The sequence below is a fragment of the Acipenser ruthenus genome, chromosome 38, assembly GCF_902713425.1.
Source record: "Acipenser ruthenus chromosome 38, fAciRut3.2 maternal haplotype, whole genome shotgun sequence".
NCBI classification, from domain to species: Eukaryota; Metazoa; Chordata; class Actinopteri; order Acipenseriformes; family Acipenseridae; genus Acipenser; species Acipenser ruthenus.
The window spans coordinates 9,857,495-9,885,134 of record NC_081226.1 but is presented as its reverse complement, the minus strand read 5'-3'; the positions used below and the strand labels follow the sequence as shown (position 1 = coordinate 9,885,134).

The following is a 27,640-nucleotide window of genomic DNA, read 5'->3' as shown; positions in this document are numbered from 1 at the left end:
GTGTGCTAGCTGGAACTAGAGGGGAAGATTAACCAGTATCTTGCTAAACAGGAATTCTGTGCAGCATTAAAACACACAAATCATGACAAATAAAAATAATAAACACATCTAAAAAATAAAATGTATTGCACATTGGATCATTTAAAAAAAATGCATGATTAGTTGTGACTTTTTATTTTCATGTTTTTTTTCACTACCTAAAAGGCTCTTTCCCAGCAGTCCTCTATATCCTCTGAATGCAGAGTCTGCCTGGGTGCTGCGTCACATGATGAAGGCTCCAGCACTGACAACGACTCAGAGAAGCAGAGCGATAGAACTCAATTTGATACAACAACCTTTAAAAAGTACATTTTGCTAATTTAAATACAAGTTAGACATAGGTGTTGTTTTAGTGTTGCTTACTATTGTGTTGTATAATTAATCAATTAATTTCACAATTAACACATTTCTGATTTTTAATTCAGAAAGCAATTGTTTCTACTAACGGGACTTGTGTTTTTCAGACAGTAAAAGCCGATCAAATGCATGAAAAACACAAGCCAAGTTAGAAAAAACAATTGATTTCTGAATTAAAACTGAGAAATGTGTTAGTTGTGAAATTGGGGCAACCTTGGACCTCATCGGTTTTACAGTTGTGCCCAGTTGCTTGGTGCTGGGCAAGGTTGCCACAATGGTTTCTTGAAGCTTGTCTTGTGTTTTTGATATCTCTACTTTAAATGGCTGGGTACTTTTGAGAACTTGGTGATTTTTCACATTTCCAAAGTGTTTTAATTTCAAATTCATAATGCAAGGTTAACATTTTTTTCTTCATGATAGAACAGTCCATATTAACATAGTCTTTAAGGTTTCTCTCTTATGTGGATTCGCTGGTGTGTTTTAAGGCCTTGTTTAAAACGGAAACTCTTCCCACAGTCAGAGCAGCAATACGGTTTCTCTCCTGTGTGAATTCGCTGGTGTGAAACAAGCCTGTTTGACTGACTGAAACTCTTCCCACAGTCGGAGCAGGAATATGGTTTTTCTCCTGTGTGAATTCGCTGGTGTGCATTCATGTCTGCTGACCTGCTGAAACTCTTCCCACAGTCAGAGCAGCAATATGGTTTCTTTCCTGTGTGAATTACCTGGTGTGCTTTCATGTCTGCTGACCTAGAGAAACTCTTCCCACAGTCAGAGCAGTGATATGGTTTCTCTCCTGTGTGAATTCTCTGGTGTGAAACAAGCTTGTCTGACCGACTGAAACTCTTCCCACAGTCAGAGCAGGAATACGGTTTCTCTCCTGTGTGAATTCTCTGGTGTGAAACAAGCCTGTTTGACTGACTGAAACTCTTCCCACAGTCAGAGCAGCAATACGGTTTCTCTCCTGTGTGAATTAGCTGGTGTGAAACAAGGTTGCCTAACTGACTGAAACTCTTTCCACAGTCAGAGCAGAGATATGGTTTCTCTCCTGTGTGAATTCGCTGGTGTGTTTTCAGGTCTCTTGACTGACTAAAACTCTTACCACAGTCAGAGCAGGGATACGGTTTCTCTCCTGTGTGAGTTCGCTGGTGTGTTTTAAAATGGTCTAACTGGGTGAAACCTTTTCCACAGTCAGGATATTCTCCAGCGCCCGCCCTCACTTTAGCTACTGGACTGGAACCTGGAAAATATGAACAGGAAAGAAAGTAAGAGGGACTGCCTGTAGGCTTAGTTAAGAATGTAAATAAGCCTCCCTTTGCATAGCAGTTTGATCCCTTCCTGGTTTTACTAGCAGTTTAACAAGACACACCTGTGCTTGTTACCTATACATTGGGGCTAATCAGGCTCATTTTAAAACCTGGAACAGGTGAATCTGCTATGCAACAGGAGTCTTCTTTCCATCCCTGGCTTAGGGCACATGGTGGAGTGTATTAAAACATGTGAATTTCAGCTGTGGGGGCTTGCAATAGGTTACAACAAAAAAACAAATAAACAAAGCCTTTACTTTATGTGTAAAAGTCGTCAGTAAAGACTGATGCTGGTGGAACCGAGCCCTGGGATCAAAATCTGCCTTCAAAGACCTCCTGTATTGTTTCAGGTCTATTTCCTCTAACACACACTACAATTATATCTTTAAATAGCATTACTTTACGCATTTACAAAAATATCCATATACTGTTACACTGAACATTTATAATGATATATACAGTACTTTAGTGTTTCTAATCCTTGGTATAATTCCCCCCACTCCCAGAGCAATGACTACATTATATCTGTATCTGAAGTTCACCAGTAGTGAGTCCTATCTTGAACTGGTTGGTGGTACAGGAAAAACAAACAGCTAGTAATGTAACCTACATGCTCCCTCCCTCCCTCTCAACCACACTGTGGATATCACGCAATCTAGAATGACAATGTCACAGCTACTGGGAGTCACTCACCTGCTAGACTGCATTCTGAATGGGAGCGCCCGTCTTCCTTTCCACCTCCTTGCATGCTGTTGGGAGAGCCTTCCTCTCCAGCGCCTTCCTCTCTCACGCAGATTCTCTCCAGCACCACGCTACACTCCCGCAAGCATACAGGCTCCAGCTCAGGGATGTTTGGTTTGAAGTCCTCGGATTCTTCCTTCCCTGGTTCCATGTGCTCAAACTCTACTTCAGGGGGCTCCTGTTTAATACGGACAGTTTCCAGAACCTCTTCTTGTTTAACAGGAAGGGGTTCTTCTGTCTGGGGGATCTCCAATTCATTGTTCTCATCTTTAATCTCAGAGACCTCTGGCTGACTGCTGTCACATTGCATCTCACAGAGCTCCTGTTTAATGGGGAGGGAAGCCAGCCCAGAGAACTCCACTCTAATGGGGACCAGTTCAAGTTCAGGGAACTCCTCTTTAATCTGGACAGATTCCATCTTCACACTGTCCATGGCAGCACACGGGATTCTGTTTAGTAGCTGCTGAAAAACAAATGCATGTATTTATTTAAATACAGGGTTATGATGGTGTAACGGGGGACTGCCCCGTCTTTATGATCATGGTTGGGACTGGCAGGGAGGGGGGTAAAATTCCTCCCTGCCAGGAAAACATGTGAGAATGTGGCTGGAGCCCTAATTGACTAATCAGCAATTATTGAATAATTGGGCTCCAGCCACAGGGGATAAAAGCCAGGGTGGAGGCCCTAGCTAGAGAGAGAGTTGTAGAGAGAGTTCTGGAAGGAGAAGGAGTGTTTTGTTTGTGCTGTGTTTTTCTGTTCCAGTGAAGGCAACGCCCAGCCTGAAAACTTTATTTTGTAAGTTTTTGTTTTGTGTTTGTATTTTGTGTTTGAAACCTTTTTGTTTGGCCCTCGTGCTGGTTTATTTTGTATTCTTGTTTATTAAAAACTTTATTTTTGAACTTTATACTGTCTCTGCGTCTCAAACCTCGGTCAATCCTGTCACAGATGGCCATTCAAGGGGCCGACAACATCTGTCCGTAATAGCAGGGGTGGCTTTGCTAATGAAGGGACATACAATTTCTTGTAATAACTTCATAATACCAGAGGATTTTATCTGTTGAAATGTTTACATAATGTATCCATTCCATATATTATTTATTGCAGATTTCTTTCGAGCAACATGTTCTAACATTTGTTTCAGATTTGGAACATACCCAGTAGTCTCTGCATATAGGAATACCTCCTAAGAGAACACTTTTTGATATAGACTGACTACACAGGGGAAAGTTGACAGAGATTCATTTTTATTTTTTCACTCTGCTATTTGAAGCTGCATCTGTATTGTGAATGACTAGCGTATCATATCGGAGGCATGGATTAGTGATGAGACATTATCACTTTTACAAGTCAATTTGATTATCGAGTATCAGTTACGATTATTCTAATAACATCCTTCTAGGGGCAAAAAGTCACAAAAAGGTTCCTGATTAAATGTTTTTTTATTCTAATTAAACTACAATAAACTTCAGTAACTTTTCCAACAGCACTTTCAAACTTAGAAAACATACAGTATGTTTTATATTGAAGTCAATACTAAAGCAGCATAAACAATATATAAACCATACCACTTCACAGAAACCACTTTTAAATAAAGAAGAAAAGCACACACACAATCTGACAATGCACTCTCATGCTCTCAACTGCCTGAATCTTCTCTTAGTCTTTCAAATCTCTTACACCCCAGGGAATTATGCACAGAAAAAAAAAATATCCAAAATGATGCGGTATCTCTGTACAAGTGTGTGCAAAGTAACAAAACTATTGTGCAGTTGTATTGGGTCCTTCTCTCATACTGAATATGAAAATACTAGCATAAGTTGAAAAATAATAACTAGAAAACAATGGATTTTTTTCTAAATTCCATGATTGATATAAAGGAACACCAGCTCCTTCAGTTTGTCTTCCGAAAGAGAACGCCTCCGATCGGACAGGACAAGATTCCACAGCGAGGTGCTGCGCTCGGCATCGGCTGTATTTACTGCATCGATGTATCTGAAAGCTAATGTTTTCACATGAAGAAGACGGTCAGCTGTCGATGACCAAAACAAGTCAATGTTGAATTTCCCCTGTGGATCGCATCGGCCGTCACCTTCACAGTGTTCAAAGCAAAGCAATGAAAATCTTTTAGTCTCTCGTTTGCTGATATATTTGCAACGTGGGATCTTTGTCGTGGCATTTTCTGGCAGAATCAGTCAATGTTCCCTTTATCCTCAGTGGGTCAACTGCACTGAACTGAAAGCAGCGTACTAACTGGGGATGATCCCATGGTTAGTACGCAGCTCCGTACTAAACTAGTGCGCAAGTTAGATACCAATTGCAACGAACTTGGAGGCTGAAGTTAGTCCCCAGCTGCGTACTAAAAAAGGTATCAATTGCACCGAAGCCAAAAATAACTGCTGCTGCCCTCTAGAGGATACCAAGTATGGGACTAACTTAGTTTAACTCTTGCCATGGACTAAGAATTTTAGTATCGTACTAAGTGGAATAGTGGAAGACATGTGAAAGTCCCAGAATGTACTGGCAGTTTATTTTTGCTGAAATAATAATGTGTGCATATAATATACACACATATACAGTGCCTTGCAAAAGTATTCAGACCCCTGACCAATTCTCTCATATTACTGAATTACAAATGGTACATTGACATTTCGTTCTGTTTGATATTTTATTTTAAAACACTGAAACTCAAAATCAATTATTGTAAGGATGTCATTGGTTTTATGTTGGAAAATATTTTTAAGAAATAAACTGAAATATCTTGCTTGCATAAGTATTCAACCCTTGTGCTGTGGAAGCTCCCAGTTTACACCGATGAAAGAAATTGCCCTAACGAGGACACAATTACCTTACCATTGGCCTCCACCTGTGAACCATTAAAGTTGCTGTCACATTTTCTGGATAACAACCCCACTGTTGAAGGATCATTGGTCAGGCTGTGAATCTGAAGGAAAATGAAGACCAAAGAGCATTCTACAGAAGTTAGAGATAAAGTAATACAAATGCATAGATCAGGGAAAGGGTACAAAATAATATCCAAGTGTTTGGATATCCCAGTGAGCACAGTTGGATCAATAATCAGGAAGTGGAAGCTGCATCACACCACCCAGGCACTGCCAAGAAAAGGCCGTCCCTCAAAACTCAGCGCTCAAACAAGAAGGAGACTTGTGAGAGAAGCCAGAGAGAGGCCAACAATCACTATGAAGGAGCTACAGAGTTCAGTGGCTGGGAGTGGAGTAATGGTGCACCAGTGAACCATATCAAGAGCTCTGCATAACACTGGCCTGTATGAGAAGGTGGCAAGAAAGAAGCCGTTACTCAAAAAGTACCATCTGAAAGCACGTCTGGAGTTTGCCAGAAAGCATGAGAGTGACCCAGCTGCGATGTGGGAAAAGGTTTTGTGGTCAGATGAGACCAAGATAGAGCTTTTTGGCCAAATCTCAAAGCACTATGTGTGGCGCAAACCTAACACTGCCCATGCCTCAAGACACACCATCCCTACAGTGAAGTATGGTGGTGGCAGCATCATGCTGTGGGGATGCTTCTCATCAGCAGGGACTGGGCATCTTGTTAAAACTGAAGGATGAATGGATGGAGCAAAATACAGGGAAATACTGCAAGAGAACCTGCTCCAGTACGCTAAAAAACTGAAGCTTGGGAGGAAATTCACCTTTCAGCAGGACAATGATCTCAAGCACAAGGCCAAAGCAACATTGGAGTGGCTCAAGAACAAAAAGGTGAATGTCCTACAGTGGCCCAGTCAAGGTCCTGATCTCAATCCCATTGAGAATCTGTGGCACTATTTGAAAATTGCGGTCCACAAGCGTCGTCCAACCAACCTGAACAACCTGGAGCAAATCTGCCAAGAAGAATGGGCTAAAATCACTCCGACACTGTGTGCAAAGCTGGTACATACTTGCCCCAAAAGACTTAAAGCTGTTATTGCAGCAAAAGGTGGCTCTACCAAATATTAATGTGTGGGGGTTGAATACTTATGCAAGCAAGATATTTCAGTTTGTTTTATTTTTCTTAAAAATATTTCCCAATGTCACCTTACAATAATTGATTTTGAGTTTCAGTGTTAAAATAAAATATCAAACAGAACGAAATGTCAATGTACCATTTGTAATTCAGTAATATGAGAGAATTGGTCAGGGGTCTGAATACTTTTGCAAGGCACTGTATATATATATATATACACATACACACATATATATAATCTCCCATGTTTGTGGCTCAGATGCCGGGAGCTGTTTAGGGTTATGTTGCCCTGGTTACCACTTTGCTGGCTATTCAAGCCACAGTGAGCAGCCCCATCGTGTGCCACATAATCAGGGTGCCTCGGACAAAACATTTGAATGTTGTTTTTTTTTTTTCTTTTGCACATTTTCAATTAATCTTTTTTTTTGGTTGCTTTTCTGTCCGTTTTGTATATATGGCCATAATTACTTTATTTTGTGTCCAATTTAAAAAAAAAAAAAAAAAAAAAAAAATGTATCCATGCTAGATTTGAGCTGGTCATGCTAAAACATTTTTTTCAAAAAGAATAAATGTTTTTTTTGTTGTTTTGTTTTTTCTAAAAATCACCTCTCCTTTTTCTGTGTTTTTTGTGAATCTGAATTGAACAGGGCGAGTCTCAGGGTACTTAGTGTTTTTTTTTTAATGGAACCCTAGTGTGTGCGCATTCATTTCATGTTCCTGATTTTCACGTATATGACATGATGTACCTCTAACCTTTATAGAGTTATACCCACAAATCTAACAACAGTAAGAAAACATGCGAAAATAACTCGGACCCTATTATTAACCTCCTTGTGCTCCGTGTTTCGGGTGAGACGCTGTTTATGCATAGTTCACACACACCCTATAGTCTCTGTAAGTTGTCTTGGATAAAGGTGTCTGCTAAACTCTATATATATATATATATATATATATGAGTCAGTTTTCGCGCCCCTCGTTGATCAGTGTTGTACACACACTATGGTATAGCGGTAGTTCGCCTGCCCCTCAATGTAAATACCCAGCTAACACACTAAGCCTCAAACACGTTGTCATTAATATTAAACATAAAAACGTCGGTACCTTATTTTTTATTGATTAAATTGTTATATTTTAAATGGACTCGGTGTTGTTGATGACGTCACGCCTGTTCATTTAACAAACAAAGCGTCACAAACAAATAACCTTCAATTAAAATGAATAATACTGTAACTTACCTTTTAGTCTCGTCCACGCCTTACAAACGGGTATGTAATATCGTTTAACTAAACACACAAATATAAAATCCTCCGCAGGGCTCCGTGTTTACCTCCTGCTGTGTGTTTGAAACGCCAGCAGCGCCGCGTTCCCGGATGCAGTTTGTGCGCATGCTCCGAGGCGGAGGCTCTTCTTCTGGTTAATCTATAGGACGCATCCCATCTATTATATTAGATGATGAGCGCCCTCCATCTGTACTCCTTTGTGTGTCTTTGTTTTACTTTATTTTTCTGTCATCTTCATTTATTATAACTTCCCTTCTTTTCCTGTTTCCTTTATATATTTCGTCAGTATCCTTTCCTCTTTCCCTAGCAAGTTCTTTATATTGACTTCCTATACCTCCATTTCTCTCAGCCTCCTCTCCACATTCCTTCTCTGCTCCTCATATTTCTCACACTTTAATAAATAATGTTCTACTGTTTCAGCTACTTTACATTTTTCACACTTTCCATCTTCATGTTTCTCCAGTCTTAAAAGATGTTTATTTAATGAACTCTGCCCAATCCTTAACCTATCCAACGCTCTTTCCTCTTTCCTTCACAACTCTTTATTCACCTCTTTCTGGATATTATGATAAAACCTTCCTTTTATGCTTTTAAGCTGAGTCTCAGCTGCTCCATCAAGCTCCATAGAGGCACAGCGTCCATTCAAAACTAACACAAGAAAGAGTTCACATCCTTTTTATATTTAACGGCTGTAATACATACAGTACTGTATCGATGCCTCTGTAATTTCCATTGATAAATCATTACAAAAATAACATCTTAGAGTTTTATTACACTTGATAATCGGTTCCCTTTTCTCTTTTGCAGTTGTAGTTTTTGTTTTGCACTTTGGAAACATGAAAGTAAAACACAGATGAATATAATTGAAGTAGACTGTAAACCCGGCACACACACACACAGCTCACAATATTACAGCAGATACCAGGAAAAACCTATTCAGGTAACTGACAGTCTATTCATTATTTACAATCACTCTGCAATATCCATGTCTTCATCCTCTACGTCAGCCTCCTCCACTTTCCTATTCTCATCCATGTCGCTGTTCGTGGTTGAATCATCTCCGCTGATGGCTGAATAGGGGAGGTTAGCAGGGTAATGTTCCTGCGTGGGGATAGGGAGACAGGCAGCACCAACGCGTTTAACTTCAACACTAACCCTTAATAAAATGTTCTTCCTGTTATTAAGCAGTGGTATAATGGGAAACAGTGGTAAATTGAAAATAACAGAAGCCAGTTTTTACTTTAGTGAAGTAGGCTACAATTTGTTTTTCATTAAAAACGTGTTTATTGAAATTAATGTTCAGCTTTCATATTGAAGCTTGTTGTGGGCGACTCATTCAATCAAACCCAGTAGTGTGGAATTTGCTTTAATCGTTCAAGACGTTTTTCAACTCAAGTAAGCTTCTTTGTGTTTAACAAACGACACACGAGCGTGGCAGTCCTTCTATCGCAGCCAGTGTCATGTTTATAGCACGCAGCTGAAATGGTAACGTGACAGCGCTGTCTCTGTTTAGCGCACGCAAGAACGTGCAGAATGGATGGAACTCTGTTGAGAATTGGAAGACAACGCATTTGAAAGCAAAACATGTTATGACATTTTTAAATCTCATAGCTGAAGAGGTGCCAGCGCTATGCCTCGTCAAGCCCAGAGGTGCCGGGCTGAGCCCCAGCCAGCCCTGGCACAAATTAACCACTGTGTGTGTGTGTATATGTGTGTAACCCCCAAAGTCATTCTAAATAAATTTAATCAAGTTGCATTCACTTACTAATTCAAATTGTATTTATAACACTCGTCCATTTTAAGTTAGTTGAACATTCAAATTGACTTTATTTGTTCAAACGTAAATAGTTGAAGTAGAACCAGGGGACTGGATTCCCATCAGCCCTTGCGGGACTTGTACAATTTATTTTTTGAATTGTTTGTTGTTTATTGTGTTGTTGTTTTGCGTGTGTGTGCGGTTGCACACGTGTGTTGTGTTTGCTTGTCTCTTGTGTCCCCGGATGCTTTCTTACACGTGTTCTCCTTGTGTTGTTTGTTTTAGCCCCGTTCTGACTTCAGTCTGCGGATGTGACGTCACTCCCTTCTCCTTCTCTGCTCCTGCCTGGTTCCAGCACTTGTAAATGCTGTAAATGCACAGAAGCAGAAATGCTGCAGCTAATAAAAAAACTTGCTGGTTTCCTCAGCTCACTTTTTATTGTTAAAATTAAACATTTTCAAACAAAATTTACATCTAACGTCTGTGTATGAGCTGCTGCCTGTTGTTTTCCTGTGTGTGTGTGTGTGTGTGTGTGTGTGTGTGTGTGTGTGTGTGTGTGTGTGTGCACCGCCCCCTGCGGGCTCGCTCTGCTGTGCGAGTGGTGGAAATTTATGCAAATCACCTACTCAAGCCCGACCAATGAGCGGTGAGGATAAGCTTATATTAAGAGAAGCCTGCACTCTGCATGTGGTTGTTGTGGCTGGGGACTCAGAGAGTTAAAGAGGAGCTCCCTGTACTGCATTCGAGCTCTAAACATGCTGAAGTGTTGCAATACCCAGGAGAGCTGTGCTAGCTGGAACTAGAGGGGCAGATTAACCAGTATCTTAAAAATCAACAGGAATTCTGTACAGCATTAAAACACACAAATCATGACAAATAAAAATAATAAACACATCTAAAAAATAAAATTTATTGCACATTAGATCATTTTAAAAAATGCATGATTAGTTGTGACTTTTTATTTTCATGTTTTTTTCACTACCTAAAAGGCTCTTTCCCAGCAGTCCTCTATATCCTCTGAATGCAGAGTATGCCTGGGTGCTGCGTCTCAACATGATGAAGGCTCCAGCACTGACAACGACTCAGAGAGGCAGAGCGATAGAACTCCATTTGATACAACAACCTTTAAAAAGTACATTTTGCTAATTTAAATACAAGCTAGACATAGGTGTTGTTTTAGCGTTGCTTACTATTGTGTTGTATAATTAATCAATTAATTTCACAATTAACACATTTCTCAGTTTTAATTCAGAAACCAACTGTTTCTACTAACTTGGCTTGTGTTTTTCAGACACAGTAAAAGCAGATCAAATGCATGAAAAACACAAGCCCAGTTAGTAGAAACAATTGGTTTCTGAATTAAAACTGAGAAATGTGTTAATTGTGAAATTGGGGCAACCTTGGCCCCCACCTCTTTGATAGTTGTGCCTGTTTGCTTGGTGCTGGCCAAGGTTGCCCCAATTGTTTCTTCCAAGTTAACTTGTGTTTTTAATACAAGTTAGAAGAAACAACTGGGGCAACCTTGGACCTCATCGGTTTTACAGTTGTGCCTGTTTGCTTTCTGCTGAGCAAGGTTGCCCCAAAGGTTTCATGAAACTTGGCTTGTGTTTTTGATATCTCTACTTTAAATGGCTGGGCACTTTTGAGAACTTGGCGTTTTTTCACATTTCCAAAGTGTTTTTGTTTCAAATTCATGATGCAAGGTTAACATTTTTTACTTCATGATGGAACAGTCCCAATTAACATAGTCTTTAAGGTTTCTCTCTTCTGTGAATTCTCTGGTGATTTTGAAGGCCTTGTTTAAGACGGAAACTCTTCCCACAGTCAGAGCAGCGACACGGTTTCTCTCCTGTGTGAATTCGCTGGTGTGAAACAAGGTTGTTTGAATGACTGAAACTCTTCCCACAGTCAGAGCAGCGATACGGTTTCTCTCCTGTGTGAATTCGCTGGTGTGAAACAAGGTGGTATGACTGACTGAAACTCTTCCCACAGCGAGTGCAGGAATACGGTTTCTCTCCTGTGTGAATTCGCTGGTGTGCTTTCATGTCTCCTGACCTACTGAAACTCTTCCCACAGTCAGAGCAGTGGTACAGTTTCTCTCCTGTGTGAATTCGCTGGTGTGTTTTTAAAATGCTCTAACTGGGTGAAACCTTTCCCACAGTCAGAAGATTCTCCACCGCCCGCCCTCGCTTTAGCTGCTGGACTGGAACCTGGAAAATATGAACAGGAAAGAAAGTAAGAGGGACTGCATGTAGGCTTAGGTAGGGATGGAAATAAGCCCCCATTTGCATAGCACTTTGATCCCTTCCTGGTTTTACTAGCAGTTTAATAAGACACACCTGTGCTTGTTACCTTCTACATTGGGGCTAATCAGGCTCATTTTAAAACCTGGAATAGGTGAATCTGCTATTTATATTAATATTATATTAATATGCAAAGACCTCCTGTAATGTTTCAGGTCTATTTCCTCTAACACATGCTACAGTTATATCTTTAAATAGCATTACTTTACGCATTTACAAAAAGATCCATATACTGTTACACTGAACATTTATAATGATATAAACAGTACTTTAGTGTTTCTAATCCTTGGTATAATTCCCCCAACTCCTAGAGCAATGACTACATTCTATCTGTATCTGAAGTTCACCATTAGTGAGTCCTATCTTGAACTGGCTGGAGTGGTACAGGAAAAACACATAGCTAGTAATGTAACCTACATGCTCACTCCCTCCCTCTCAACCACACTGTGGATATCACGCAATCTAGAATGACAATGTCACAGCTACTGGGAGTCACTCACCTGCTAGACTGCATTCTGAATGGGAGCGCCCGTCTTCCTTTCCACCTCCTTGCATGCTGTTGGGAGAGCCTTCCTCTCCAGCGCCTTGCTCTCTCACGCAGATTCTCTCCAGCACCACGCTACACTCCCGCAGGCGTACAGGCTCCAGCTCAGGGATGTTTGGTTTGAAGTCCTCGGATTCTTCCTTCCCTGGTTCCATGTGCTCAAACTCTACTTCAGGGGGCTCCCGTTTAATACGGACAGTTTCCAGCACCTCTTCTTGTTTAACAGGAATGGGTTCTTCTGTCTGAGGGATCTCCAATTCATTGTGCTCAGCTTTAACCTCAGAGTCCTCTGGCTGACTGCTGTCACATTTCATCTCACAGAGCTCCTGTTTAATGGGGAGGGAAGCCAGCCCAGAGAACTCCACTCTAATGGGGACAAGTTCAAGGAACTCCTCTTTAATCTGGACAGATTCCATCTTCACACTGTCCATGGCAGCACACAGGATTCTGTTTAGTAGCTGAAAAACAAATGCATGTATTTATTTAAATACAGGGTTATGAAGGCCATTCAAGGGGCCGACAAAATCTGACCTTAATAGCAGGGGTGGCTTTACTATTGAAGAAATACAGAATTTCTGATAAGTTCATAATACCAGAGGATTTTATATGTTGAAATGTTTACATTTGGCACCGATAACAATTTTTACTGTGTAACCCGATAACTCATCGTCATCAAACTTAAATTAAAATGGTCAATTCAATCTTTTAAAATATGATTTGCCATCGCGAGTGTGTCTTGAGGCACACTGACTGATTTATTCAATCTGTACAGAACCACCGTCCTATCAGTGTAGCTCATCGCTACAAAATACCATGTGATCAAATGGCGAAATGCGCCTCAGTTTTTCTTGCTATAAAAAGTTGGAAACTGTTCGAGCTCTTGAAAAAAACCTGAAATCAGACACAAGTCGCAGAGCAATCTGGTGTTTCCCGTTCTGGTGAGTTGCTTCACCATTCTGTTAAATAATGTGCATGTCTTGTATGTTGCTGCTGTATTTTGTAACGTGTGTGTGGTAGGGTGCTGGGTTTATTTAGTTTGACAGTTCAGTAACGTTAGTTTGTCTGTTACTTTATTATTATAGTTTATTAATTGCTTTTCTTTTATTTATTCAGTTAACTTCATAAGTTGATGCACGTGCTTTATAACAAGTAATACATATGTACTTATTTACTGATTGATTCCTATTGTCTGGTGGCTGACTCCGTCTTAGAGAACACTTCCGCTATAAGAACACTTTGCTTGCTTCCCGAGTGGTGTTCTCTTAGCGAGGGGAAGAATGGCTGGGTATGTTTTCAAAACTGATTGGGACGGCATTTCATATTATTATTATTATTATTATTTATTTCTTAGCAGACGCCCTTATCCAGGGCGACTTACAATCGTAAGCAAATACATTTCAAGTGTTACAATACAAGTAATACAATAAGAGCAAGAAATACAATAACTTTTGCTCAAGTAAAGTACAAGTTTGACAAACCACAATTCAATAATACAGCAGGTAATAGTGATAGTTACATCAGGATGTGATTAAATACAAAGTACTACAGGTTAAAAACTTGGCAGATTACAGTATTCTGAAGTACAGGATTAAATGCAGTAAAATAGGGGCTGATAAGAGCAAAATAAAGCACATTTACATGAAGGGTGATAGTGTCCCAGGATACAAACAGAGGAGTTCTACAGGTACTGTCTGAAGAGGTGAGTCTTAAGGAGGCGCCGGAATGTGGTCAGGGACTGGGCAGTCCTGACATCTGTAGGAAGGTCATTCCACCACTGCGGAGCGAGGGTGGAGAAGGAGCGGGCTCTGGAGGCAGGGGAGCGTAGCGGTGGTAGAGCTAGTCTTCTAGTGCAGGCGGAGCGGAGAGGTCGAGTGGGGGTGTAGGGAGAGATGAGGGTCTGGAGGTAGCTGGGTGCAGACTGGTCAAGGCATCTGTAGGCGAGTACAAGAGTCTTGAACTGGATGCGAGCGGTGATCGGGAGCCAGTGGAGCGAGCGGAGTAGTGGAGTCCGTGTGATGGAGATTCTTTTTTGTCCAAGTTTCATGAAAATCTGTGCGGTACTTTTAGTTTGGACAAATTAGTCAGTTTTTTTGCACTCAAAAACGGCTGCGTATTTAAACACCACATCCGACAGGCAGATAGTACTCATTGACTAGGAGTGCCCTTTTTGGAACCGAAAAAATTGAATATTTCGCAAGTTATTTAAATTTCCGCTAACTCAAATGTTACGCCTGAGCAGTCAGGCTCCACCACCAAGAGTAAGTCAGTGGGGATTCGTCACTTTAATCAATCTCTGTGGGTCAGTTAATCTGAATTGCTCAGGTCACTTATGTCTTGTGGATCCTGACACTATCCATTTCATTATTTTCAGGACTTGATGTAGCAACGAATGAAAGTGTACCTCTTTTAAACATTTACAGCCAAGATATTACTCAGCATCTACTGAATTTAGTTTATATACACTTTAAAACATAAGCATGCAAGTGTAATACTAATATGTACGATAACATAATGTGCATGATAATTAATATTACCAAATGTTTGAGGGTTTGTTTCCTAACACAAAAATCACAAAATAAATTGCTCACAAACAATTACGCATTTGCAGCATCTGGCTGATCATTTACTATTCGTGAAAATCCGCGCGATAGTTTTTAAGTTACACAATCGCGAAAAATTTTGTTTTGATATAGCCTGTCATTGATGGTCCAAAAAAAAAAATCGTGGATTTAATAAGACTGACACTGTGTGCCCAACGTTAATTATACTTGGTCATGACATTAGTAAATAACACCGTGCTACCGTGCCAGTTCAAACATTTAAAGTATTCTTGTTGACATAAAATAGTGCACTGGATACATTAACCTAGATTTACATTTTTTAATTAATTAAATTCTGTCCATCCGTTTGCCGTTTCTTCGTAACATTACTGTGATCGGTATACAAATTTGACAGCCGGCGTCTTCAAACTACATTTGATAACTATAATTGACATGTTCACACTATACAAAAAACAAAACCACGCACTTCTCTAGACTATATATTAGCGTTTCGTTGCCCTTGTTTTGGACTGCTGACTGCTGACGGCTGTGATGAGTTTAGTTTCACTTTTTGCTCTGTGATTGTTGTGGTCTTTGTTTTTTTCGCTGATGTACAACTGTAGCACAATTGCTTGTTTATATGCATAGAAGATGTCAACCCCCCTCCTTCTACTCACACTGTTTCTCTAGGGGGCTGTGTGGTCTGCTGGTTAAAGGAAAGGACTTGTAACCAGGAGGTCCCTGGTTCGAATCCAGGCTCCCTCACCGACTCGCTGTGTGGCTCTCAGCAAGTCACTGAAATCCTTTCAGGGTCTGTCTGATGTTCAATATCCCACCCGGCCTTTTAACTCTTTTACTCAGGCACTATGAGAGCCAGCCCTGCTTGTGTGTTTCTGGTAGATGCTCATATTAGGAGTCTCTTGAATGGGAGTGTTGTGGAATGTTGCTGCTGAAGACAGACCTGCCTCAGTGCTGTAAACAAACATTTCCACACACAATCTTTACACAATAAGATGAATGGCAACATCAAAGACACGAGGACCTATTTTTGTAACTTCCTATGTTTGTGGCTCAGATGCCGGGAGCTGTTTAGGGTTATGTTGTCCTGGTTGCCACCTTGCTGGCTATTCAAGCCACAGTGAGCAGCCCCATCGTGTGCCACATAATCAGGGTGCCTCGGACAAACCATTTGAATGTTTTTTTTTTTTTCTTTTGCACATTTTCAATTAATCTTTTTTTTTGGTTGCTTTTCTGTCCGTTTTGTATATATGGACATAATTACTTTATTTTGTGTCCAATTTAAAAAAAAAAAAAAAAAAAAAAAATGTATCCATGCTAGATTTGAGCTGGCCATGCTAAAACATTTTTTTCAAAAAGAATAAATGTTTTTTTTTGTTGTTTTGTTATTCCTAAAAATCACCTCTCCTTTTTCTGTGTTTTTTGTGAATCTGAATTGAACAGGGTGAGTCTCAGGGTACTTAGTGGTTTTTTTTTTAATGGAACCCTAGTGTGTGCGCATTCATTTCATGTCCCTGATTTTCACGTATATGACATGATGTACCTCTAACCTTTATAGAGTTATCCACAAATCTAACAACAGTAAGAAAACATGCGAAAATAACTCGGACCCTATTATTAACCTCCTTGTGCTCCGTGTTTCGGGTGAGACGCTGTTTATGCATAGTTCACACACACCCTATAGTCTCTGTAAGTTGTCTTGGATAAAGGTGTCTGCTAAACTCTATATATATATATATATATATGAGTCAGTTTTCGCGCCCCTCGTTGATCAGTGTTGTACACACACTATGGTATAGCGGTAGTTCGCCTGCCCCTCAATGTAAATACCCAGCTAACACACTAAGACTCAAACACGTTCTCATTAATATTAAACATAAAAACGTCGGTACCTTATTTTTTATTGATTAAATTGTTATATTTTAAATGGACTCGGTGTTGTTGATGACGTCACGCCTGTTCATTTAACAAACAAAGCGTCACAAACAAATAACCTTCAATTAAAATGAATAATACTGTAACTTACCTTTTAGTCTCGTCCACGCCTTACAAACGGGTATGTAATATCGTTTAACTAAACACACAAATAATAATAATGATAATAATTAACCCGCCTCCTCACGGCTCGGTGTTTATCTCGCGCTGTTTGAGAAACGCCGCGCTCTGTTTGAAGCGTCAGCAGCTCGGAGTTCCCGGATGATGACGCGCACCCGCTCTCTGGGATGGAACCGCACAACAGTCTCGCGTTTTGATTGGTCCATGTCTGTCACATGAATGTGTCGTCACACGCGTGGAAAAGCGTGCAGGCATTTTTAACATTGTGATCAGAGAGAGAGAGAGAGTGATCTGCTTTCCACAACCTTACCATTAAAATATAATGTGGTATTACACTGCACTGATACAACAAACTATGGGTGACTACTTTATATGAATGATCATGTTATGCACGAATGTAAGAATTGGCTTTCTGTGGTGGTGTACTTTTTTCTTTCAAGTAGCATATATCTATAATCGTTTTTGAACATGTGAACATGTACATAACCACACTGTTCAAAACTAACACAACAAGAATGCTTTTTTTTTTATTTAACGCTTGTAATACATACAGTACTGTATCAATGCCTCTGTAATTTCCATTGATAAATCATTACAAAATAACATCTTAGAGTTTTATTACACTTGATAATCGGTTCCCTTTTCTCTTTTGCAGTTGAAGTTTATGTTTTGCACTTTTGTCGCTGTTCGTGGTTGAATCATCTCCGCTGATGGCTGAATAGGGGAGGTCAGCAGGGTAATGTTCCTGCGTGGGGATAGGGAGACAGGCAGCACCAACGCGTTTAAGTTCAACACTAACCCTTAATAAAATGTTCTTCCTGTTATTAAGCAGTGGTATAATGGGATGCAGTGGTAAATTGAAAATAACAGAAGCCAGTTTTTACTATAGTGAAGTAGGCTACAATTTGTTTTTCATTAAAAACGTGTTTATTGAAATTAATGTTCAGCTTTCATATTGAAGCTTGTTGTGGGCGACTCATTCAATCAAACCCAGTAGTGTGGAATTTGCTTTAATCGTTCAAGACGTTTTTCAACTCAAGTAAGCTTCTTTGTGTTTAACAAACGACACACGAGCGTGGCAGTCCTTCTATCACAGCCAGTGTCATGTTTATAGCACGCAGCTGAAATGGTAACGTGACGGCGCTGTCTCTGTTTAGCGCACGCAAGAACGTGCAGAATGGATGGAACTCTGTTGAGAATTGGAAGACAACGCATTTGAGAGCAAAACATTTTATGACATTTTTAAATCTCATAGCTGAAGACGTGCCGGCGCTTTGCCTCGTCAAGACCAGAGGTGCCGGGCTGAGTCCCAGCCAGCCCTGGCATAAATTAACCACTGTATATATATATATATATATATATATATATATATATATATATATATATATATATATATATATATATATATCAATGTACTGTGACCCCCAAAGTCATTCTAAATAAATGAAATCAATTTACATTCACTTAAAAAACTCAAATTACTTTCCTCCATTTTAATTTAATTGAACATTCAAATTGACTTTAGTTGTTCAAACGTAATTAGTTGAAGTAGAACCAGGGGACTGGATTCCCATCAGCCCTTGCAGGACTTGTACAATTTATTTTTTGAATTGTTTGTTGTTTATTGTGTTGTTGTTTTGTGTGTGTGTGCGGTTGCACACGTGTGTTGTGTTTGCTTGTCTCTTGTGTCCCCGGCTGCCTCCCTTGTACGTGTTCTCCTTGTGTTGTTTGTGGCCAGCCCCGTTCGGCGGTCAGTCTGCGGATGTGACGTCACTCCCTTCTCCCTCTGTCTGCATCTCTGCGCTTGCCTGGTTCCAGCACTTGTAAATGCTTCCAGAAGCACAGAAGCAGAAATGCTGCACTTGCAGCTAATAAAATAACTTGCTGGTTTCACACTGTTTCCTCAGCTCACTTTTTATTGCTAAAATTAAAAAAGGTTCAAACGAACAAAAAATTACATCTAACTTCTGTGTATGAGCTGCTGCCTGTTGTTTTCCTGTGTGTGTGTGTGTGTGTGTGTGTGTGTGTCTGTGTGTGTGTGTGTGTGTGTGTGTGTGCACAGCCCCCTGCGGGCTCGCTCTGCTGTGCGAGTGGTGGAAAATTATGCAAATCACCTACTCTAACCCAACCAATGAGCGGTGAGGATAAGCTTATATTAAGAACAGCCTGCGCTCTGCATGTGGTTGTTGTGGCTGGGGACTCAGAGAGTTAAAGAGGAGCTCCCTGTACTGCATTCGAGCTCTAAACATGCTGAAGTGTTGCAATACCCAGGAGCTGTGTGCTAGCTGGAACTAGAGGGGAAGATTAACCAGTATCTTGCTCAACAACAGGAATTCTGTGCAGCATTAAAACACACAAATCATGACAAATAAAAATAATAAACACATCTAAAAAATATAATTTATTGCACATTGGATCATTTTAAAAAATGCATGATTAGTTGTGACTTTTTATTTTCATGTTTTTTTCACTACCTAAAAGGCTCTTTCCCAGCAGTCCTCTATATCCTCTGAATGCAGAGTCTGCCTGGGTGCTGCGTCACATGATGAAGGCTCCAGCACTGACAACGACTCAGAGAGGCAGAGCGATAGAACTCAATTTGATACAACAACCTTTAAAAAGTACATTTTCCTAATTTAAATACAAGCTAGACATAGGTGTTGTTTTAGTGTTGCTTACTATTGTTAAATAATTAATCAATTAATTTCACAATTAACACATTTCTCAGTTTTAATTCAGAAATCAATTGTTTCTACTAACTTGGCTTGTGTTTTTCAGACACAGTAAAAGCGGATCAAATGCATGAAAAACACAAGCCAAGTTAGTAGAAACAATTGATTTCTGAATTAAAACTGAGAAATGTGTTAGTTGTGAAATTGGGGCAACCTTGGCCCTCATCGGTTTTACAGTTGTGCCCATTTGCTTGGTGCTGAGCAAGGTTGCCCCACTTGTTTCTTGAAGCTTGTCTTGTGTTTTTGATATCTCTACGTTAAATGGCTGGGCACTTTTGAGAACTTGGCGTTTTTTCACATTTCCAAAGTGTTTTTGTTTCAAATTCATAATGCAAGGTTAACATTTTTTTCTTCATGATAAAACAGTCCCAATTAACATAGTCTTTAAGGTTTCTCTCTTATGTGGATTCGCTGGTGTGTTTTAAGGCTGGCTGACTGACTGAAACTCTTCCCACAGTCAGAGCAGTAATACGGTTTCTCTCCTGTGTGAATGCGCTGGTGTGTTTTCAGGTTTCCTGAATAACTGAAACTCTTCCCACAGTCGGAGCAGCGATATGGTTTCTCTCCTGTGTGAATTCGCTGGTGTGAAACAAGGCTGTTTGACCGACTGAAACTCTTCCCACAGTCAGAGCAGCAATACGGTTTTTCTCCTGTGTGAATTCGCTGGTGTGCTTTCATGTCTCCTGAGTAACTGAAACTCTTCCCGCAGTCAGAGCAGCGATACGGTTTCTCTCCCGTGTGAATTCGCTGGTGGAAAAGAAGGCTGTTTGAATGACTGAAACTCTTCCCACAGTCAGAGCAACAATATGTTTTCCCTCCTGTGTGAATTTGCTGGTGTGCTTTCAGGGTTCCTGAGTAACTGAAACTCTTCCCACAATCAGAGCAGCAATACAGTTTCTCTCCTCTGTGAATTTGCTGGTGTGAAACAAGGTTGTTTGACTGACTGAAACTCTTTCCACAGTCAGAGCAGCGATACGGTTTCTCTCCTGTGTGAATTCGCTGGTGTGATACAAGGTTGTTTGACTGACTGAAACTCTTCCCACAGTGAGTGCAGGAATACGGTTTCTCTCCTGTGTGAATTCGCTGGTGTGTTTTCAGGGTACCTGACTGACTGAAACTCTTTCCACAGTCAGAGCAACGATACGGTTTCTTTTCTGCGTCAGTTCGCTGGTGTGTTTTAAAATGCCCAAACTGGGTGAAACCTTTCCCACAATCAGGATATTCTCCAGCTCCCGCCCTCACTTTAGCTGCTGGACTGGAACCTGGAAAATATGAACAGGAAAGAAAATAAGAGGGACTGCTTGTAGGCTTAGGTAGGGATTGAAATAAGCCCCCCTTTGCATAGCAGTTTGATCCCTTCCTAGTTTTACTAGCAGTTTAATAAGACACACCTGTGCTTGTTACCTATACATTGGGGCTAATCAGGCTCATTTTAAAACCTGGAACAGGTGAATCTGCTATGCAATGGGAGTCTTATTTCCATCCCTGGCTTACAGCAGGTGGTGGAGTGGATTAAAGCATGTGAATTTCAGCTGTGGGGGCTTGCAATACATTACAACAGCTTAAAAAAGCAAATAAACTTAAAGCCTTTACATTTATAATGATCTATACAGTACTTTAGAGTTTCTCCCCCTTGGTATAATCCCCTCCCCCTCCCAGAGCAATGGCAACATTATATCTGTATCTGAAGTTCACCAGTATTGAGTCTTATCTTGAACTGATTGGAGTGGTACAGGAAAAACAAATAGCTAGTAATGTAATCTACATGCTCCCTCCCTCTCAACCACACTGTGGATATCACGCAATCGAGAATGACAATGTCACAGCTACTGGGAGTCACTCACCTGCTAGACTGCATTCTGAATGGGAGCGCCCGTCTTCCTTTCCACCTCCTTGCGTGCTGTTGGGAGAGCCTTCCTCTCCAGCGCCTTGCTCTCTCACGCAGATTCTCTCCAGCACCACGCTACACTCCCGCAGGCGTACAGGCTCCAGCTCAGAGATGTTTGGTTTGAAGTCCTCTGATTCTTCCTTCACTGGTTCCATGTGGTCAAACTCTACTTCAGGGGGCTCCTGTTTAATACGGACAGTTTCCAGCACCTCTTCTTGTTTAACAGGAAGGGGTTCTTCTGTCTGGGGGATCTCCCATTTATTGTGCTCAGCTTTAACCTCAGAGACCTCTGGCTGGCTGCTGTCACATTGCATCTCACAGAGCTCCTGTTTAATGGGGAGGGTAACCAGCCCAGAGAACTCCACTCTAATGGGGACAAGTTCAAGTTCAGGGAACTCCTCTTTAATCTGGACAGATTCCATCTCCACACTGTCCATGGCAGCAGACGGGATTCTGTTTAATAGCTGAAAAACAAATGCATGTATTTATTTAAATACAGGATTATGAAGGCCATTCAAGGGGCCGACAACATCTGTCCTTAATAGCAGGGGTGGCTTTGTTAATGAAGGGACATACAATTTCTTGTAATAATTTCATAATACCAGAGGATTTTATCTGTTGAAATGTTTACATAATGTATCCATTCCATATATTATTTATTGCAGATTTCTTTCGAGCAACATGTTCTAACATTTGTTTCAGATTTGGAACATACCCAGTAGTCTCTGCATATAGGAATACCTCCTAAGAGAACACTTTTTGATATAGACTGACTACACAGGGGAAAGTTGACAGAGATTCATTTTTATTTTTTCACTCTGCTATTTGAAGCTGCATCTGTATTGTGAATGACTAGCGTATCATATCGGAGGCATGGATTAGTGATGAGACATTATCACTTTTACAAGTCAATTTGATTATCGATTATCAGTTACGATTATTCTAATAACACCCTTCTAGGGCAGAAAGTCACAAAAAGGTTCCTGATTAAATGTTTTTTTATTCTAATTAAACTACAATAAACTTCAGTAACTTTTTCAACAGCACTTTCAAACCTAGAAAACATACAGTATGCATTATATTGAAGTCAATACTAAAGCAGCATAAGCAATATATAAACCATACCACTTCACAGAAACCACTTTTAAATAAAGAAAAGCACACACAATCTGACAATGCACTCTCATGCTCGCAACTGCCTGAATCTTCTCTTAAAGTCTTTCGAATCTCTTACACCCCAGGGAATTATGCACAGAAAAAAAAAATATCCAAAAAGATGCGGTATCTCTGTACAAGTGTGTGCAAAGTAACAAAACTATTGTGCAGTTGTACTGGGTTCTTCTCTCATACTGGATATTTGCAAAATATTTGCATATTTTGCAAATTTTTATTTATAAAATATTTGCATAAGTTAAAAAATAATAACTAGAAAAGAATGGATTTTTTACAAACAATAAATGCGTTTTTCTAAAAATCACCTCTCCTTTTTCTGTGGTTTTTGTTATCTGTATTGAACTGGGTGCGTCTCAGGCTATTTAATTTATATTATATGGAAGTCTAGTGTGTGTTCGCATTCATTTCATGTATGACATATACCTGTATCCTTTATAGTTAAAGAGTTATAGCCACAAATCTAACAGTAAAAAACATGTGAAAATAACTCGGACCCTATTATTAACCTCCTTGTGCTCCGTGTTTCGGGTGAGACGCTGTTTATGCATAGTTCACACACACCCTATAGTCTCTGTAAGTTGTCTTGGATAAAGGTGTCTGCTAAACTCTATATATATATATATATATATGAGTCAGTTTTCGCGCCCCTCGTTGATCAGTGTTGCGCACACACACTATGGTATAGCGGTAGTTCGCCTGCCCCTCAATGTAAATACCCAGCTAACACACTAAGACTCAAACACGTTGTCATTAATATTAAACATAAAAACGTCGGTACCTTATTTTTTATTGATTAAATTGTTATATTTTAAATGGACTCGGTGTTGTTGATGACGTCACGCCTGTTCATTTAACAAACAAAGCGTCACAAACAAATAACCTTCAATTAAAATGAATAATACTGTAACTTACCTTTTAGTCTCGTCCACGCCTTACAAACGGGTATGTAATATCGTTTAACTAAACACACAAATAATAATAATGATAATAATTAACCCGCCTCCTCACGGCTCGGTGTTTATCTCGCGCTGTTTGAGAAACGCCGCGCTCTGTTTGAAGCGTCAGCAGCTCGGAGTTCCCGGATGATGACGCGCACCCGCTCTCTGGGATGGAACCGCACAACAGTCTCGCGTTTTGATTGGTCCATGTCTGTCACATGAATGTGTCGTCACACGCGTGGAAAAGCGTGCAGGCATTTTTAACATTGTGATCAGAGAGAGAGAGAGAGAGAGAGTGATCTGCTTTCCACAACCTTACCATTAAAATATAATGTGGTATTACACTGCACTGATAGAACAAACTATGGGAGATTACTTTATATGAATGATCATGTTATGCACGAATGTAAGAATTGGCTTTCTGTGGTGGTGTACTTTTTTCTTTCAACTAGCATATATCTATAATCGTTTTTGAACATGTGAACATGTACATAACCACACTGTTCAAAACTAACACAACAAGAATGCTTTTTTTTTATTTAACGCTTGTAATACATACAGTACTGTATCAATGCCTCTGTAATTTCCATTGATAAATCATTACAAAAATAACATCTTAGAGTTTTATTACACTTGATAATCGGTTCCCTTTTCTCTTTTGCAGTTGTAGTTTTTGTTTTGCACTTTGGAAACATGAACGAAAAAAAAACAGATGAATATAATTGAAGTAGACTGTAAACCCGACACACACACACACACAGCTCACAATATTACAGCAGATACCAGGAAAAACCTATTCAGGTAACTGACAGTCTATTCACTATTTACAATCACTCTGCAATATCTCTACTTCAGCCTCCTCCACTCAGAGCCGCAGAGAGCCGTCATGCACCCCGGGGAATGATGGGTACGTTCAGACATTTTGATCATGGTTTGGGTTTTCATTTGTGTAATTTCTTGTTATATTATGTATACTCTTAATATGCTGCATGGATAGATGCTTCTCTGTGGTTTCTGTGTTTCTACGCTTTGAGATGCGTGCATCTAGGAGCTTTATAAAATAAAGATTATTATTATTATTATTATTATTATTATTATTATTATTATTATAAAATGTCTTCACTATTAATATCCAGGAATATAACTAGCAAACCTCTGATTATTAACAAAACGCTTCACTGCCACACATACTTTTACAGCTTGTTTTCTGTGTACATAATTTAATAAGAAGTTAATAACAGCACCTGTTTATTTTGAGCGAATAAAAGACATGTGGATGACTGCAAAGTGGAAGCCTGAACTGAAAGCAAATTAGTGCTATTTGATTCGCTGGCTGCTCTGAAAAAGCAACCTAAATGTAATGTTGAATTTCATTGGCTGGCTGTGATGTAATGCTTTGTCATTGGCCACTGAGGTGTCAGCCCATGGGAAGAGCGTTTTTATTCCCCCAGATGATTGTACATTTGAAAACAATGGAGAGAGACAGAGAGAACAGGCAGAAAGGGGAAAAAAAACTTTATTAAACAAAGTCTGAATATCATTTTCATTCCAGAATGTAATAAATGAATGTTGTTTCTTTTTTTGTTTGTTTATCGTTGCGGTTGTTTCTAAACCCTGGTTTTCTTTCCATTCTTGGCACGATGAAGGAGTTTTGTCGATTTGAAGCCTAATTGGTGCTGTTGGTCCTGCAGGGGCTTGCGTGCTGGGGTGCCTGCACCTCAAAAAAGGAATTAGGCCTCAAATATGTTGGCAATGTTTGTGTAAATCTTTAAAAAATATTCAGAGCTTGAGAAAGTTCCTGCAGCATTGTATCACACATCAGGTTTTGTAAACAAATGTAAATTTAATGTCCGAGGACAAAATTACTCCTTGCTGATTGGTTGTTTTAAGATATTTTTTATCCAAAATACTAAAACATCCTTGTTGAACAAAAAGATAAATATCATAATCAAGCAATTTCTTTTCATGTGATCTGGTTAATTACGTGTTTTTTATGGCAGAGCTGAGGGTATAAAATACATTTTTATAAATGTACGATTTAGTGTAATTATCGGAATGTGATTTTCGGTTTTAATAGATAAAACCCGATAAAACACACCCGAAAAAAAAAAAATGAAATCGGTGGCTAGCCAATAAACACGGAAAACACCGGAAAAACTGTGGAAATGGTTGATCAATTCACGTTGACTTTACCCTTTAACCATTAGAAAATAAAACCTACTACAAAAATAATAATAAATACATTTCCCAGTGCTGCTGGGCAACGTCCCTCCTTCCTGACTCGTATCTATCATTGATTCGTTCTCAATACTTTAAACCAGCCCCAACTACTGAATGACAGCACATTCCTACATTTCTATTGGAGACTCCGCTTGCGAGATTTAAAACGAGATTACAATCAGGATGGAGGCTTGTTAGCGGGATTTAAAGATATATTACAATTAAGATATGGAAGATTTAAAACAGAATTGTGGCGAAATGTACAATAATTCCTCCACACAAGAACCCCAGAAGAATGTGCCGTGACCAGAGGGATTTCACTGTGGAAGACAGCAAAGGAAAGAAGGGTCAGCTTAAGTGTGCTGTCGAGTTACTGCTGTATATGTTGTGACAGGGAAAAAAAATGTACATTATTTTTCAGTTTTTGGTAACCTAAACAATTTTTTTTAACCTCAGGTAGTTTACAGCTTACCTTTGTACCATTTCAGGTTATTCACTGGACTTGAACTGCTTAAATTTCAATAAAAACTGGAAAAATGGGGGTGTTCTAAAACTTTTGACCGGTAGTGTATATACACACTGTAATCCCCAAAGTCATTCTAAATAAATTAAATCAAATTACATTCACTTAAAAATTCAAATTGCATTCCTCCATTTTAAGTTAGTTGAACATTCAAATTGACTTTAGTTGTTCAAACGTAATTAGTTGAAGTAGAAACAGGGGACTGGATTCCCATCAGCCCTTGCGGGACTTGTACAATTTATTTTTTGAATTGTTTGTTGTTTATTGTGTTGTTGTTTTGTGTGTGTGTGCGGATGCACACGTGTGTTGTGTTTGCTTGTCTCTTGTGTCCCCGGCTGCCTCCCTTGCACGTGTTCTCCTTGTGTTGTTTGCGGCCAGCCCCGTTCGGCGGTCAGTCTGCGGATGTGACGTCACTCCCTTCTCCCTCTGTCTGCATCTCTGCGCTTGCCTGGTTCCAGCACTTGTAAATGCTTCCAGAAGCACAGAAGCAGAAATGCTGCACTTGCAGCTAATAAAATAGCTTGCTGGTTTCACACTGTTTCCTCAGCTCACTTTTTATTGTTAAAATTAAAAAAGGTTCAAACGAACAAAAAATTACATCTAACGTCTGTGTATGAGCTGCTGCCTGTTGTTTTCTTGTGTGTGTGTGTGTGTGTGTGCACCGCCCCCTGCGGGCTCGCTGTGCTGTGCGAGTGGTGGAAAGTTATGCAAATCACCTACTCTAACCCAACCAATGAGCGGTGAGGATAATCTTATATTAAGAGCAGCCTGCGCTCTGCATGTGGTTGTTTTGGCTGGGGACTCAGAGAGTTAAAGAGGAGCTCCCAGTACTGCATTCGAGCTCTAAACATGCTGAAGTGTTGCAATACCCAGGAGAGCTGTGTGCTAGCTGGAACTAGAGGGGAAGATTGACCAGTATCTTGCTAAACAACAGGAATTCTGTGCAGCATTAAAACACACAAATCATGACAAATAAAAATAATAAACACATCTAAAAAATAAAATTTATTGCACATTGGATCATTTTAAAAAATGCATGATTAGTTGTGACTTTTTATTTTCATGTTTTTTTCACTACCTAAAAGGCTCTTTCCCAGCAGTCCTCTATATCCTCTGAATGCAGAGTCTGCCTGGGTGCTGCGTCACATGATGAAGGCTCCAGCACTGACAACGACTCAGAGAGGCAGAGCGATAGAACTCAAATTGATACAACAACCTTTAAAAAGTACATTTTGCTAATTTAAATACAAG

The 27,640-nt window shown here is 39.9% G+C and overlaps 1 pseudogene; it reads right to left on the bottom strand.

Annotated features, from left to right (window-relative positions):
• Window positions 1-499: 499 nt before the first annotated feature.
• Window positions 500-21,996, bottom strand: LOC131707003 (zinc finger protein 271-like; annotated as a pseudogene).
• Between the last annotated feature and the right edge of the window lie 5,644 nt (window positions 21,997-27,640).